Genomic DNA, 13,391 nt, shown 5'->3' with positions numbered 1-13,391 from the left:
AGTTGATTGGCCCAGTGAGGAGTATGAACGAGACTCAAGAACAGGAGCTCCCTCTCCGAATGTAATGAGACAATATGACAAGGTAATACAATATTTGAAAGGGAAAGTGCCAGCAAAGGATACTGATTGGACCCGCATAGATAGAACTACCCAGAATCGTGATGAAACGGTCCACTCCTATTATGAGCCACTGCTACAGGTATTCAAGACCTACAGTGGAATCGATAATATTGAAATGAAGGATATGACCCATTTCATTTATCGATTCGTGTTGGGATTGAGACCTGAGATATCCCAGTGGATCAGAGACAACAAGATCTGTTGGCAGGGTAAACCTGTAGATGAGGTCCTGAAGTATGCAAAATACTGCGAGGACGAGATGGAAAACAAACGGAAGGCCCTAAAAGAGAAGGTAATGTGGGCTCAAGTGAAATTGGCGGAACAACAAGAAAAGCAGTTAAGTAAAATAAATAATAACACCCCAAATACAGGTACTGGGGGAGGAGGGAAACCCCGAACTAAAATGAGTCGAGAGGAGGCTATGAAAAAGTTTCCCTGTCACAGGTGCGGTCAGTTAGGGCACTGGAGAGACGAATGTCCGAATTTACAGACTAGTAATGTCCAAAATAATGATTTAAATCCACAGGCGCAGAAAGAGGGGCCCCGAAAGACCCAGCAACAGGTAAAACAGAGTCAGTTGCCTCATGCACCTAGGCCTAATTATAAGAACAAAAATCAGCAGAATGAGACAGTTGAGGTGTGGGAAGGAAGGGAGGATAGAAATGCAGCAACCTCGCAATTCCTGTTGACTGATACATTCCTCTGTGATGAACCTTACTGACGGGGCCTGAGGGGGGAGGATGAGGAGTGCGTACTTGGCGCCTCCTTGCCGGTAGACCAGTCAGGACCATACATTGAAGGAAAGGTTGAAGGAAATGATGTCACCTTTCTATTGGACACTGGTGCTACCCGTTCTACTGTGAGAACAGCAGATGTTCCTAACCTACCCCTCTTGGGAGAAGCAATCCAAGTAGTGGGTGTGTCAAACCAGATAATTAGTACTCCAGTAACAGAACCAATGGAGATTTCGATAGGGAATTTTAAAGAAATGCACAGATTTGTGGTCTGTGATTCTAGTCTGGTGAACTTATTGGGACGTGATTTGCTGTGCAAAATGAACTGCACCATATTTTGCACACCAAAAGGCGTTGAAATCCAGACTCCAGATGAAGACGGATTGTACAAATTAATGTTGCTAAGGCCTGACTCAGAAATTAAGAAATTAACAATGCTAGATTTACCTGAAGAGCTCCAACAGACAGTGATACCAGAAGTGTGGGATTTCACTGGAAGGGATGTAGGACTAATGGCAAATGTAGACCCGATTCAAATAGCCATAAAACCAAATGCAGTTTACCCGAATACCAAGCAGTATAAAATGAACGCAGAAGTGAAAGCCGGAGTTGCCCTCGAAATAAAAAGATTGCTAGAAGCCAACATCATACAGGAAGTAATGAGCAGTCCTTGTAATTCACCCATAATTGGAATCAAAAAGCCTAGTGGGAAGTACAGGGTAGTGCAAGACCTGCGCAAGGTAAACAAGATTGTTGTCCCTTGCTGGCCTATTGTGCCAAACCCTGCAGTGATTTTGTACCAAATTCCATGGAATGCTGGATGGTTTACCGTCATTGACTTGTGTCACGCATTCTTTTCTATCCCATTGCATCCAGACAGCAAATTTCTTTTCTCATTTGAATTCGACAGTCATGTCTATGTCTGGAATCGTGTCCCTCAAGGGTACGCAGAGAGTCCATCTATTTTCAATCAGATTTTAAAAAGATGCCTTGAATCATTAGTCTTACCTGGAGAATCAGTTTTGGTCCAGTACATAGACGACCTCCTGGTGGCGTCTAAAAGTCGGAACAACTGTGTTACTGATACCATTGCATTGTTGAACCATATGGGTAAAGGAGGGCATAAGGTATCGCCAGACAAATTACAGTTCTGCAAAAATTCAGTGAAATATCTGGGGCACCAGATAGAAAAAGGTATCTGAAAGGTTACTTCAGAAAGGATTAGGATCATTCGAGACATGGAATTACCCCATACTCAAAAAGACATCAGAATGTTCCTGGGGGTGGTAGGGTACTGTAGACAGTGGATTGTGGGAATTGCAGTCCTAGCTAAACCATTGATAAAAATTACCAAGAAAGGAGCAAAAGATCCAGTCGCGTGGGATGATGAAAGCATGACATCCTGGATAAAATTACGAAGCTGTTTGTGTTCAGCTCCTGCATTAGGAATGCCTGACTATTCAAAAGATTTTGCCTTGTTTTGTGACACACGAGACAATTGTGCACTCTCAGTCCTAACTCAAATTCATGGTCTAACTAGACGTCCGGTGGCATATTTCTCTGCTTCCTTAGATCCAGTGGCTGCTGGATTGCCTGGATGTTTGAAAACAGTAGCTGCAACCTGCACGAGTCTTGAACAAAGTGAGTCCATTGTCATGGTACATCCATTAACTGTGTACGTTCCGCATGCAGTTGTAATCCTATTGACTAGGACCAAAACCCAGTACCACACACCTAGTCGGCTGACTAAGTATGAGAGGATTTTAGTGGGTGCTGCCAATGTAACTATCACGAGATGTAATATACTGAACCCAGCAACCCTATTGCCAAATACGCTGGCTGCAGAAGTCAGGGAGGAGGTTGAGCATAATTGCATTGATCTCACTGAATATAGCACAAAACCACGCCCGGATATTAAGGAAACAGCTTTGCCCATAGAAGACAGTGGGCCCGATTCACAGAATGAACTTAAGACTCAATCCTAAACTTACTACTACTTTGGTATTCACAGAATGCACTTACTACTTTTGGCATTCACAGAATGAACTTACTACTTTTGGTATTCACAGAAGTTAGGATTTTGTCTTAAGTTTGTCTTAAGACAAACTTAAGACAGACTTAAGACAGACTTAAGACAAAATCCCAACTTCTGTGAATACCAAAAATAGTAAGTTCATTCTGTGAATGCCAAAAGTAGTAAGTGCATTCTGTGAATACCAAAATAGTAGTAAGTTTAGGATTGAGTCTTAAGTTCATTCTGTGAATCGGGCCCATTGAATTGTTTGTGGATGGCTCATGTTTGAGACATGAGGATGGAGGCCTAAGTGCTGCCTATGCTGTGGTTACCCTTGCCAAAACAATAGAAGCATCCTACCTATTTGGAGTAAAATCTGCACAAGTAGCCAAATTGGTTGCATTGACAAGAGCTTTCAAAAATGGGAAAAATAATAGAGTAACCATATACACTGACAGTCAATATGGTTACGGGGTTGTGCATGACTTCGGCCAATTGTGGCTGCAAAGAGAATTCATGACTTCCTCAGGTACCCCTATCAGAAATGGAAAAGTGGTACAGAACCTACTGGAAGCAATCCAGTTACCAAAAGAATTGGCTGTGGTCAAGTGTGCTGCTCACAAATCTGGCAACGACAATGTGACAGCTGGTAACCGTTATGCTGACCAAATAGCCCAATATTGTGCCCGGAACAAAATGTCATTGAACATCACATTGGGGGAGTCGGAAACAGCTGCCAACTTATGGTGTTTGAGGATGTATCAACTTGGGAGGAACTGAAAGGGTTGCAACAGGCAGCAGAGCCAGAAGAAAAAGAAAGATGGGAAAAAGATGATTGCCATCCAAGGGATAGAGATGGTATCATTGTTCATAAGGATGGTATGCCTGTGTTACCAGACAGTATGGTCGCTTCTATGGCAAGACTAATCCATGGAGATACACACATAGGGAGAGATGCAATGGTTCGTGTCTTTAAACAAACATGGTACAGTTCGAAGTTCAGGAACATTGCAGAGGCACTTTGCCAGAGGTGCTTAACTTGTCAGCAGTTTAATCCTGGAAAGAAAACAGTGGTGTTGCCCAGGACAATTGGAAAAGCAGAAGGCCCTTTTATCAGAATACAGGTTGACTTTATTCAGTTACCCCTTTGCAGAGGACATAGGTATGTTCTTGTCATAGTCTGCCTATTTTCAAAATGGGTAGAAGCTTACCCAGCCAAGAAAAATGATGCCATTACTGTAGCCAAATTGTTACTAAGGGAACTGATACCTAGGTACGGTTTTCCAGTCACAGTTGAATTGGACAGAGGTGGGCATTTTGCCAATGACGTAATAACTTTTCGAGGCATTTAAAATTACCCAAAAACTGCACTGTGCATATCATCCAGAGGCTTCTGGAGTAGTAGAACAGCTGAATGGCACTATAAAGTCAAGACTGGGAAAGATGTGTAACTCTACTGGATTGAATTGGATAGACGCTTTACCCCTTGTCCTGATGGGACTGAGAAGCATCCCAGACCGAAGCACAGGCCTGAGTCCCCATGAGATACTAATGGGAAGAGTGATGCGGCAGGTATGGGTACCAGGACACAAACTGCTAAGTATTTCTGATGAGTTGGTACTAGAATACTGCAAGCAGCTGGGTGACCAAGTGCGTTCTATCTCTCACCAGATTGGGGAAGACGCCGTCGCCAGTCGCCAGGCCCACAACTCCAGTCCATAATTTGAAATTTGGGTTGTGCTTAAGAAACACACCCGAAAGAGTTGCCTAGCACCGAAGTGGGGAAAGCGAGGGCAAGTGATTCTCATCACTACGACTGCGGTGAAATGTGCAGGTGTGCCAAAGTGGATCCATGCAAGTCATACCAAAAGAGTGACTGAAAAGGAAGCAGCTGAAGCTGAAGGTTGCGCAGCTGAAGGGTCTCCAGACGATGGTCCTGAAGTAGCTGAGGACGAACAACCGAGCACCAGCCAAGACGAATGGTATCCTGCAGATGATCTGGCTCTTGATCCAATAGGAACCAGAAGATACACCTACTTAGATAGAGAGTCGAATAGTGAGGATGAGATAGGACCAGGAAGAGAAAATCAGATAATCGAAATCCATGACAGATCTGATGAAGAAGGAGGTCAGATAGGGACAGAACAGGTCATCGACACACCTCCCACAACTCCAGAAATAGAAAAGGAACAGTTAGAACTTAGGGCGGAAGTTCATGCGGAAGAAGATCAAGGGTTCGAAGTGCATGAACAAGATCAGATAGAAATAGACGAACGTGTTCAGGAAACAGAATTTGAAAAAAACAGAAGTCAAAATCAGCATACACCTGAACCAGGCCAGTTTAGCAACCAGGCAGAAGAATCTGTAATAAGACCTGGGACTAGTCAGACAGGAATAGAAGACGGAAGTGTCGAAATAGCTGTGCCACAACTGAATGAAAACAAAAGAGCTCGTGAAGAAAGCCAAATTACAGTGCCAGTTAAAAGACTTAAAAAGAAGAAAGATGAACCAAGATTCATAAAAAGACTAAAACTGAGATTGAAAACTGTGGAAGAGAAGCTAGAAGACCGAAAGAAGGCTGACAGTGAAAAGGAAAGGGCTGGAACCAGGCCCGGACTGGCACTTCCGGGCACCGGGCAATCCCCCGGTCGGCTGGATGGGGTGGGGGCCGGTTTTATGTCAGGGGGGCCGGTTTTGATGCAGGGGCCGATTTGAGCTTTGGCGTGACCGAGCACAGGACAAGCACACAACAACAACTATCTGCATAAAATGCAGCTGCTGCCTGGTGGCGCTGCACACACCGTCCTTGACATGTTCGTGGTGGATGTCATGTCATCACCCAATTTTATATCATTTCAGCAGCCCTTCCATGCTCGTCTTCAGTCTCCGCGTCTGCGCGGCATGTCATTCACCCTTAGGGCGGGGGTGGCGATCATGCGCAAGCGCATTGGGGGTCGACTGAGTGGCGGAGGAGGCCAGCGAGTGAGATTAGGAGAGGCTGGAGCGGATCCTAGAGGCCCTAGCCTGACCCCATAATTTATTTATGTGTAGCCTGCCTGGGCCGTGTCTGTAAGCTGCCGCTCGGCACCCGCAGGTGAGTGATGATCGGCAATGCAAATGCAATCCTTATCTCCCACCCTGATCAGTGAATTTATGGCCAGGCACTGTCTTTGGGGGCGTCGCGATTGGGGGGCCGGCCGCCGGAATTGCAAAAGCCTGTTAGACTTAGGCCCGGCCCCATTCCGCGACCGCAGCAGTAGTTATTATTCAGTGACATCAACAGTTACAGTTTGAGTAACAGAGTCTGAGACGGCTTCACCACTCCAGGCCCGGACTCGGAGAGAGTGATCTGCGGACGGGCACCTTAGTAAAGAGGAGACAGAATATTGTTACTTTCACCTAGCCTGCTCAGAGTCAGGAAATATACCCCTACATCACTCTTTACCACTTACCGGACATAAAAGAAAGAAGAACAATTATAAAAACAGAAAAAGACATGATTTCACTGCACTGCCCACAACAGCAAAAACGCGTAATTTGTTGTCGGTGTACGGGAGTACTGGAGCTCGCAAAAAAACTGCCCTTTTAAACGCGGAGGAGTGTGCTCATTTGCATAGATATGCAAGCGAACAATCTACCCGTAAAGACAAATGCGTGGCGGATAGGCACCTCACTTTCGTTTTTGAATGCTTAAGCACACACGTGAACAAGAGGTAATGATTTCTTCTTCAAAATGCAAACCAAAATATTTTCCTGTAAAAATATCAATCGTATTAATCAAATGCTGCGCACCACGATATGCAGATATTTTGAGACCACGTGAGCAATTCAGTTTTCCTTCTTTTGGCATTTTGCTTTTTTAGTGGTCCGTCTGGTGTGTGGTGGTCATCAAGGGCAGGAGCTGGGCACAGTCAGGTGGGGGCAGGCGGCCTGGCCGGGAATCTGAGTAAAAGTACATTTAACTATAATAGGTTCCGGCCGGGTTCCGCCTTGATGAGATTGCATACATTTATTTGCTCCTCAAGCTTTTGATAGGCTGTTCCCATTTATGAGTGAGTGTCCGCAGCGCAGTAGAGAGAAGTGGCTTGCATGGGCCGGCGTGGCAGATGAAAAATAAACAATTTTAATCATGATGATTGTCACCGTGACAATCATCATGATTAAAAGTTTTGATTTATTGCACGCGAATGCGACGGTGCGAGTAGCGCAACAGTTAGTAAGCCGCCCGCAGTCCGGAACTGCATGATGGCAATGGGCAGGCCTGATGCGGCTGGCTGCCACCGCGTCCGGGACCGGTAGAATACAGTAGTCTACTCTACACTGCTGCGCACTGTGCTGTTCTGTGCTCTGAGCAGCGCAGAACCGGGCCCTGTATTAATTTACAAAGCACCTTCTAGGGCCTAGACGGTAATTTGTAAATTAATACAGGCTGCGACCAAGATTGCCAGTGCCACTCCAGGCCAGTTAGTGAATGTGGAAGCCTGAGGAGCGGCTTGCAGGGGGGCCGAACGGAAGTTTTGTTACACTGTCCCCCCCCATCATCCTCCTCCCTAGGGCGCAGCCACAGTCACCCTCCCTGGAGTTTTGCTGCCTGTGCACGCACTATTTAATTAGTGGGCAGGGAAGCCGAAACTTTCACTTTAGGCACCACCTGGCCACAACATCAACTCGTGACCCACTGAACCGACCAGGCCCGATTGATGAGTCATGTCACCAGAGAGACCATCTCTGTGATGATCAAGGGGGCACAATGATACAGGCAAACGACGGCAATGCATACAATTTGATGTCCAATTGGGCTGAAATGGCTGGAATTACCCTGTTTTAACAAAAGATCTATAGCATTTCATACAGCTGCCGGAAAGAGACCCAAAGGAGCAGGCGTAATTGGGTGACAGTTGACACAACTGTTAAAACGGATAAGCAAACTTTAAATAATCACACCCAGCAGGGAAATATCACATCCTGGTATCTTTTCAATGTGAAACCATCCCTAAAAAGCTTTGCACGATGCATCTCTCTCAAACAGGATAATGAATAACTCCTTCACTTTACAAAACTTAAGAAAATGAAAATATTTACCCATACACATATAACTGACCGAATCTGATATTATGATCCAAAGTGTTAAAGATGTCAAATCATTCCTCACATACTAGGCATCAGATTGTTGTCCTCACACTTGCATATTTAATGCAGCATAACGATGCAATTGATGTGACCGCAGGAACCTGTAGTTCACATCAGTTGCGTCATTATGCCGCAGTAAATATACTAGTGTGACCGGCTATGATCATCATCTTTGGATTCATTTGCTTTCCCTCTCTGCTGGTAAGTGCAATTACCAGACAATCAGGTAGGTACCCAGCTCTTTGGGGAGGACTGACGAGGCAGCCGCACCTGATGCTGACCTGGGGGACACTGGGTAAAGAAATAACTTATGCGTTTAAAATACACTTGTGTGTTGTGTGTCCAGCACTTTTCAGGCAACAATAAAAATGCCAAGTTAACTCTGGTGGTTAATATTCCTGCTGGAGAGAGATCAGAGTTTGGGCTAGTGACAGTTTTGACTCATCATAAAGTAGCACAAAGGGTTAATATGTATGCTACAAACAACATGTACCATGCAAATCACATAACTGTATTTTATGTGCACAGCTCAGTGGGTTACTGGTTTTGCCACAGAGATGTATTTGTAATTAGCAGTTCCTAAATTACAATCGTAATATTGTGCAATGACCAATAAACTGTCATCAAAGAGCTGCGGGCACACTATATGCTATGGGTTAGAAAATTATTTTTCCCCAATTTTTCATTACCCTAATGCTGCTAAAAAGGGTTTGTTTTGGTAGAAATATATTCTTAATAGTAAAGCAAACCCCAACCACTGAGATACATTTAAAATCCTCAGTTTGTGCTTCTCCAGAACACACATTCTTAAAATGTAATGCCTACCAGTATGGATGATATGTGATTCCTACACCTTGCAATTCACATTGTCTTATGGGTTATTTCCTATAGACTATTGTCTCCATATATAATGTGTGTGTGTTGTAAAGTAATCACACAACCTACACTGCCTGGTATGAGTAGTTCTATAAAACAAATGACATGCATGTGAGTGGCTATGCGGAGAAGAAGGGCACTGTTGGAGGGTGTTGGCGAGGGATGTGCCAAAAAAGACTGTTGCCCCTGGCACCACCAGCGCTAAAGCTGGCTCTGCCTTCTTCATGTCAGAGTTTACTATTTGTACTCCTTTTCAAAGGTATTTAAAGACTGTGCCCCTGGAATTCAAACCCTTGACCCACTCAGGTGCTTATTTACATGTCACAACTAGCCATAAGGCATGTAATGAAAAATGTGTTGAAAAATGCATTTTAGTGGTCGGGCTCGCTCGCTGGGCTCGCTCGCGACACGTTGGACAGGGGCTGGTCTGGCAAAATTTGCCAGGGCTGCTTTCAATTCCCAGTCCGGCCCTGGCTGGAACCAAGCCTCAAAGACGGAGTGACAGAATAAAAAGACAAAACAAGAAATATCGGAATCCTGAATGGACTTACCTAGTACTAGAAGAATTAGAAGACCTCAAAATAAGTGACGAGAGTGACGAAGAATCAATTGCTGATCAGGGTTCCGAAGAAGAAGACCCTACCTGAAATTTTAACCTGCGTAAGCCACCTGTGTAAAGTTACAAAGAGGGGTTGAAAACTTCTTCTAAGCCAAAAATGTCTGATTCAAATGTGAATGGAAGACCTAGACAGAATTGCTGTAAAAACCCTCGGTTTCAAACTAGATCACCAACTCTCACTTCACCCCCAGGTCAGCTCTGTGGTGTCCTCATCCTTTCACTCCCTGCGTACCATCCGTAAAGTCTCTCGGTTCTTCTCCTATCCGGCTCTCAAACTTATAGTTCTTGCCATGGTGATCTCCCGTCTGGACTACGGCAATGCCCTTTATTGTGGCATGCCCGCATACAGTTTGCGACGCCTCCAATTAGTACAAAACCAGGCGGCCCGACTGGTTTTTAACCTATCCAAGTCTCACCATGTGACCCCCCTCCTTAAGACCCTACACTGGCTCCCCATCCGTGAAGGAGCCCAGTTCAAACTAGGATGTATCATCTTTAACGCTCGGGCCGGATCGGCCCCTGCATTTATCACTTCTGAAATTCATCCCTATGCCCCCCTCATGGAGCTGCGTTCCTCTACCCAACAACTGCTCCTTGTCCCCCGTTTCAAACGCAAAAAGTGGGGTGGATCCAAATTTTCCACACTCCCCCCCACTTTTTGGAACTCCCTCCCGGCTCACCTGAGATCTTGTCCTCAATACTCACTTTTTCGTAAGGCATTGAAGACTCTTCTTTTCACTCAGGCCTTTTCCTCCTAAACCCCCCTTTCCATCCTCCCTCCTTTGAAGCTTCAGGGGTTCAGTATAATCAGCGCCATGAAACCGCTTGGTGTACGTGCGCTTAAGAAATATTTTAAACTCAAACTCAAACTCTAAAACATGCTGTAAAATATGCTTGTGAAGTGTAGAAAAAGTACCAATAGTATGGATAGGACTAACAGTCTTAATACTTTTTATGATAAGCAAAGATTCTAACCTGTATTCTACTAAATTAGTGACGAAAGACTCAGATGTTTTGCCGACAGAAGAAACACCCCAAAGTGTAGAAAGACATGAGAAAACCTCTAGCCTTAAACAGACAAAAGGGGAAGTAGATGCATCAGACGAAGGAGGACTACATTATCACAGGATAAGAAACAGGACACATTTAAATGTATTTGCAAACCTTTTAGTACACTATGTAGAAGCTATGGAAATAGAAGACTGTTATGTCTGCATGAAGGTACCCACTTCTGTAGCTGAAGGTGTGACCTAACACCATCTACCCCTAACCTATGGAATTTCCTGTAGTATTTTGGCAAGCTTATTTTATAGAAGCACCCTACAGTATTACTATTCTAACTCAGACGTAATATTTTCTGAACTTCCTATTCGGGGAAACCTGAACATTGTACATATCAAGAGTGACGTGACTCGTTATATGGGAGAATACTTTCTGACTATAGGTGACATAGATTTAGGTGAAGCACACGGAAATAATGTGACCTGTTCATTACATGAACAAGAAAAGATGTCTTTAAACATGGCAGAAAAGAGAAGGGAAAGTTTCCAAAGAAAGGCCAATGACAAAAGACAGAAAACTCCTAAGTGGGCAAAAAACATGGAAAGCACCTCAAAAGGTGAAGAGAACGCTGCACTGTTACTGGATTTCGAAAGAAAGGGGAAACTTTGTCTTCATAGAGAAAAGACTAGTTATTATAACAATGTATTCATCGGTTCCAGTGAATGCGAACACAATTATAAGGTCATTGGAGGTTGGGGTTTCAAAAATGGGTCAGAACCTGTGTTTCCCGGAATTTATTATATATGTGGAAACAAGGCTTATTTCAAATTACCGGATCACTGGTATGGAAGCTGCTATTTTGGCATTGTCTTCCCGAAAATATACCATGTGAATGACGCCGCTGGAAGCAATGAAAATACTAATGGTTTAGTGCGTAGTAGAAGAGAAAGTGTAGGAGAAATAATAGATGATATATTTAGTGCATTGATACTTGGAGTGGGAGTGGTTCTGAATACACACCAAATTTGCAAATTGTCTACAGTGGTGGATCGGTTATCTACTGACACTGCTGCTGGAGTCTTGCTGGTCAATACTGAAATGGTTGCGATCAGATCAATGGTTTTACAAAATAGACTTGCTCTTGATACCTTATTGGCAAAAGAGGGCAGAGTCTGTAGAATGTTGAAAGCGCAACATTGTTGCACTTACATTCCAGATAAAAGTGTTGAAATTAAGAAATATGTGAGAAACATAACTAATCTGGAAAAGGAGCTCAAACCACTGGAGGTTGACAGTGCCTGAAAGAGACTAACTGATGGTCTCTCCTGTGTAGGTAGTTGGTTTTCTAACATAGGTAAACGTCTTGTGAGTAAAATACTGATGCCAATAGCAGGGATTAGTTTAATTGTGCTAATAATAATAATTTGTTGCAAATACCAGAAATGCAAAAAGAAGTATGCTGTGAACAAGAGAGGAGTGAAAAGGAATATTGATGAACTTGAATTAGAAGAGCTGAAAAATCAAATTTATAAAAAGGCAAAGAATTTCCATCCTAATAAGGATGCAGGGAAAAGGCTTAACAACAAATTTGTTGAGATTGAGATGGATGAGGTATGAAAGAAAAAGTTGGCATCTGGTTCCATTAATAGTGATGATAGTAAATATCATCAAAGAGGGGATTGATGGAGCAAGGATTCGCACGTTACGCGACTTGCTTGTATTCAAACCCCTCGCCTAACCTTTAATATAGTAACCAATTTGTTTCGTGTATTAATATTGCACTTTTACACTACACGCGGGTGTTCCAGAGATGCTTGCCTATGTGTTTATTAATCATAACTACGCTTGCAACTGACTTGGTCGCTGCTATGCGGGATTTCAGTCTGCGCATGCGTCGGTCATACCCATGTGATGTGATGCACTCGTAGTTCTGGAGGGATTTTTCGCTCATGCGCAGTATTGCTAATATGGCCGCTTTGTCTTTAACATGCTCTCCGCTTGCTACTGCTGCTCTGGCTCAGCTGTTTATTTCTGCTTAACTCCTAACGCTATAGATATTATAAAGTAAGGGGTGTAGTGCAGCTATTCATGGTATACAGTATATTCATTTTTTCTGTGTTTCTAAATTTTTTTCGCTTACTTTTCATGTGACACACTTTGGGGGCCTGGGAGCTGTGCGCCACTCCATCTTGGAAGCCCATATCACTCTAACCACGTGTAGAGGGAGAAAACGAATTGTTCAGGAGTGGAACTAAGCCAGCTGGCTGCTGAAGCTCAGATGCTCCTGGGAAAGCAACCTCTGCTCCAGGAGAAGACTTCGACTTGTACCTGAAGTGTTACAATGTTTAATAATGTCTGTGTGCCCTATTGTTTCGGCACTCTTATGCCATGGGAACTGGAATGTAAGGGGTGGGTTCAAATTATTTCATATTAATTATGTGAACTCCAAATTCTAGGTGGTGACAATGACCTAACCACCTCTCTTGTCCAATCCGAAGTTGAGGATCCTTTCATTTGCAACATTTGTGGGTGGTCCACTGACCCGAAAACAGTATAATTAGTCTAGTTTTAGCTAGAGAAATTGTCCGACTTGTCCGAATAGCCGACCTGTCACTGACCCTACGAACTCTATAGGTGATTGAATACATAGAGCTGCGGAGCACTCTGTCCGTAATTTCCACAAACTTAGTCTGGGGAGGAGGAACTCTTAAGTTCTGGCGAAGCACTTTGTTGGGAGATTCGAGAACCCAATCGGGGTTATTGGCAGATTCCTTGCAGAGAGGGCGTAGCGCAGGCGTTGCATCCGAAGCTGCAGGTGTTGGTCGTACCCTTCCGTGAGCCCAGTCCTGATCCAATCCTGGGGTGATCCTATCCTGACTGTCCATGAGCTGTACAT

Source organism: Lissotriton vulgaris, chromosome 1_2, assembly GCF_964263255.1.
Source record: "Lissotriton vulgaris chromosome 1_2, aLisVul1.2, whole genome shotgun sequence".
NCBI lineage: Eukaryota > Metazoa > Chordata > Amphibia > Caudata > Salamandridae > Lissotriton > Lissotriton vulgaris.
Note: the sequence above shows the minus strand (reverse complement) of the source record.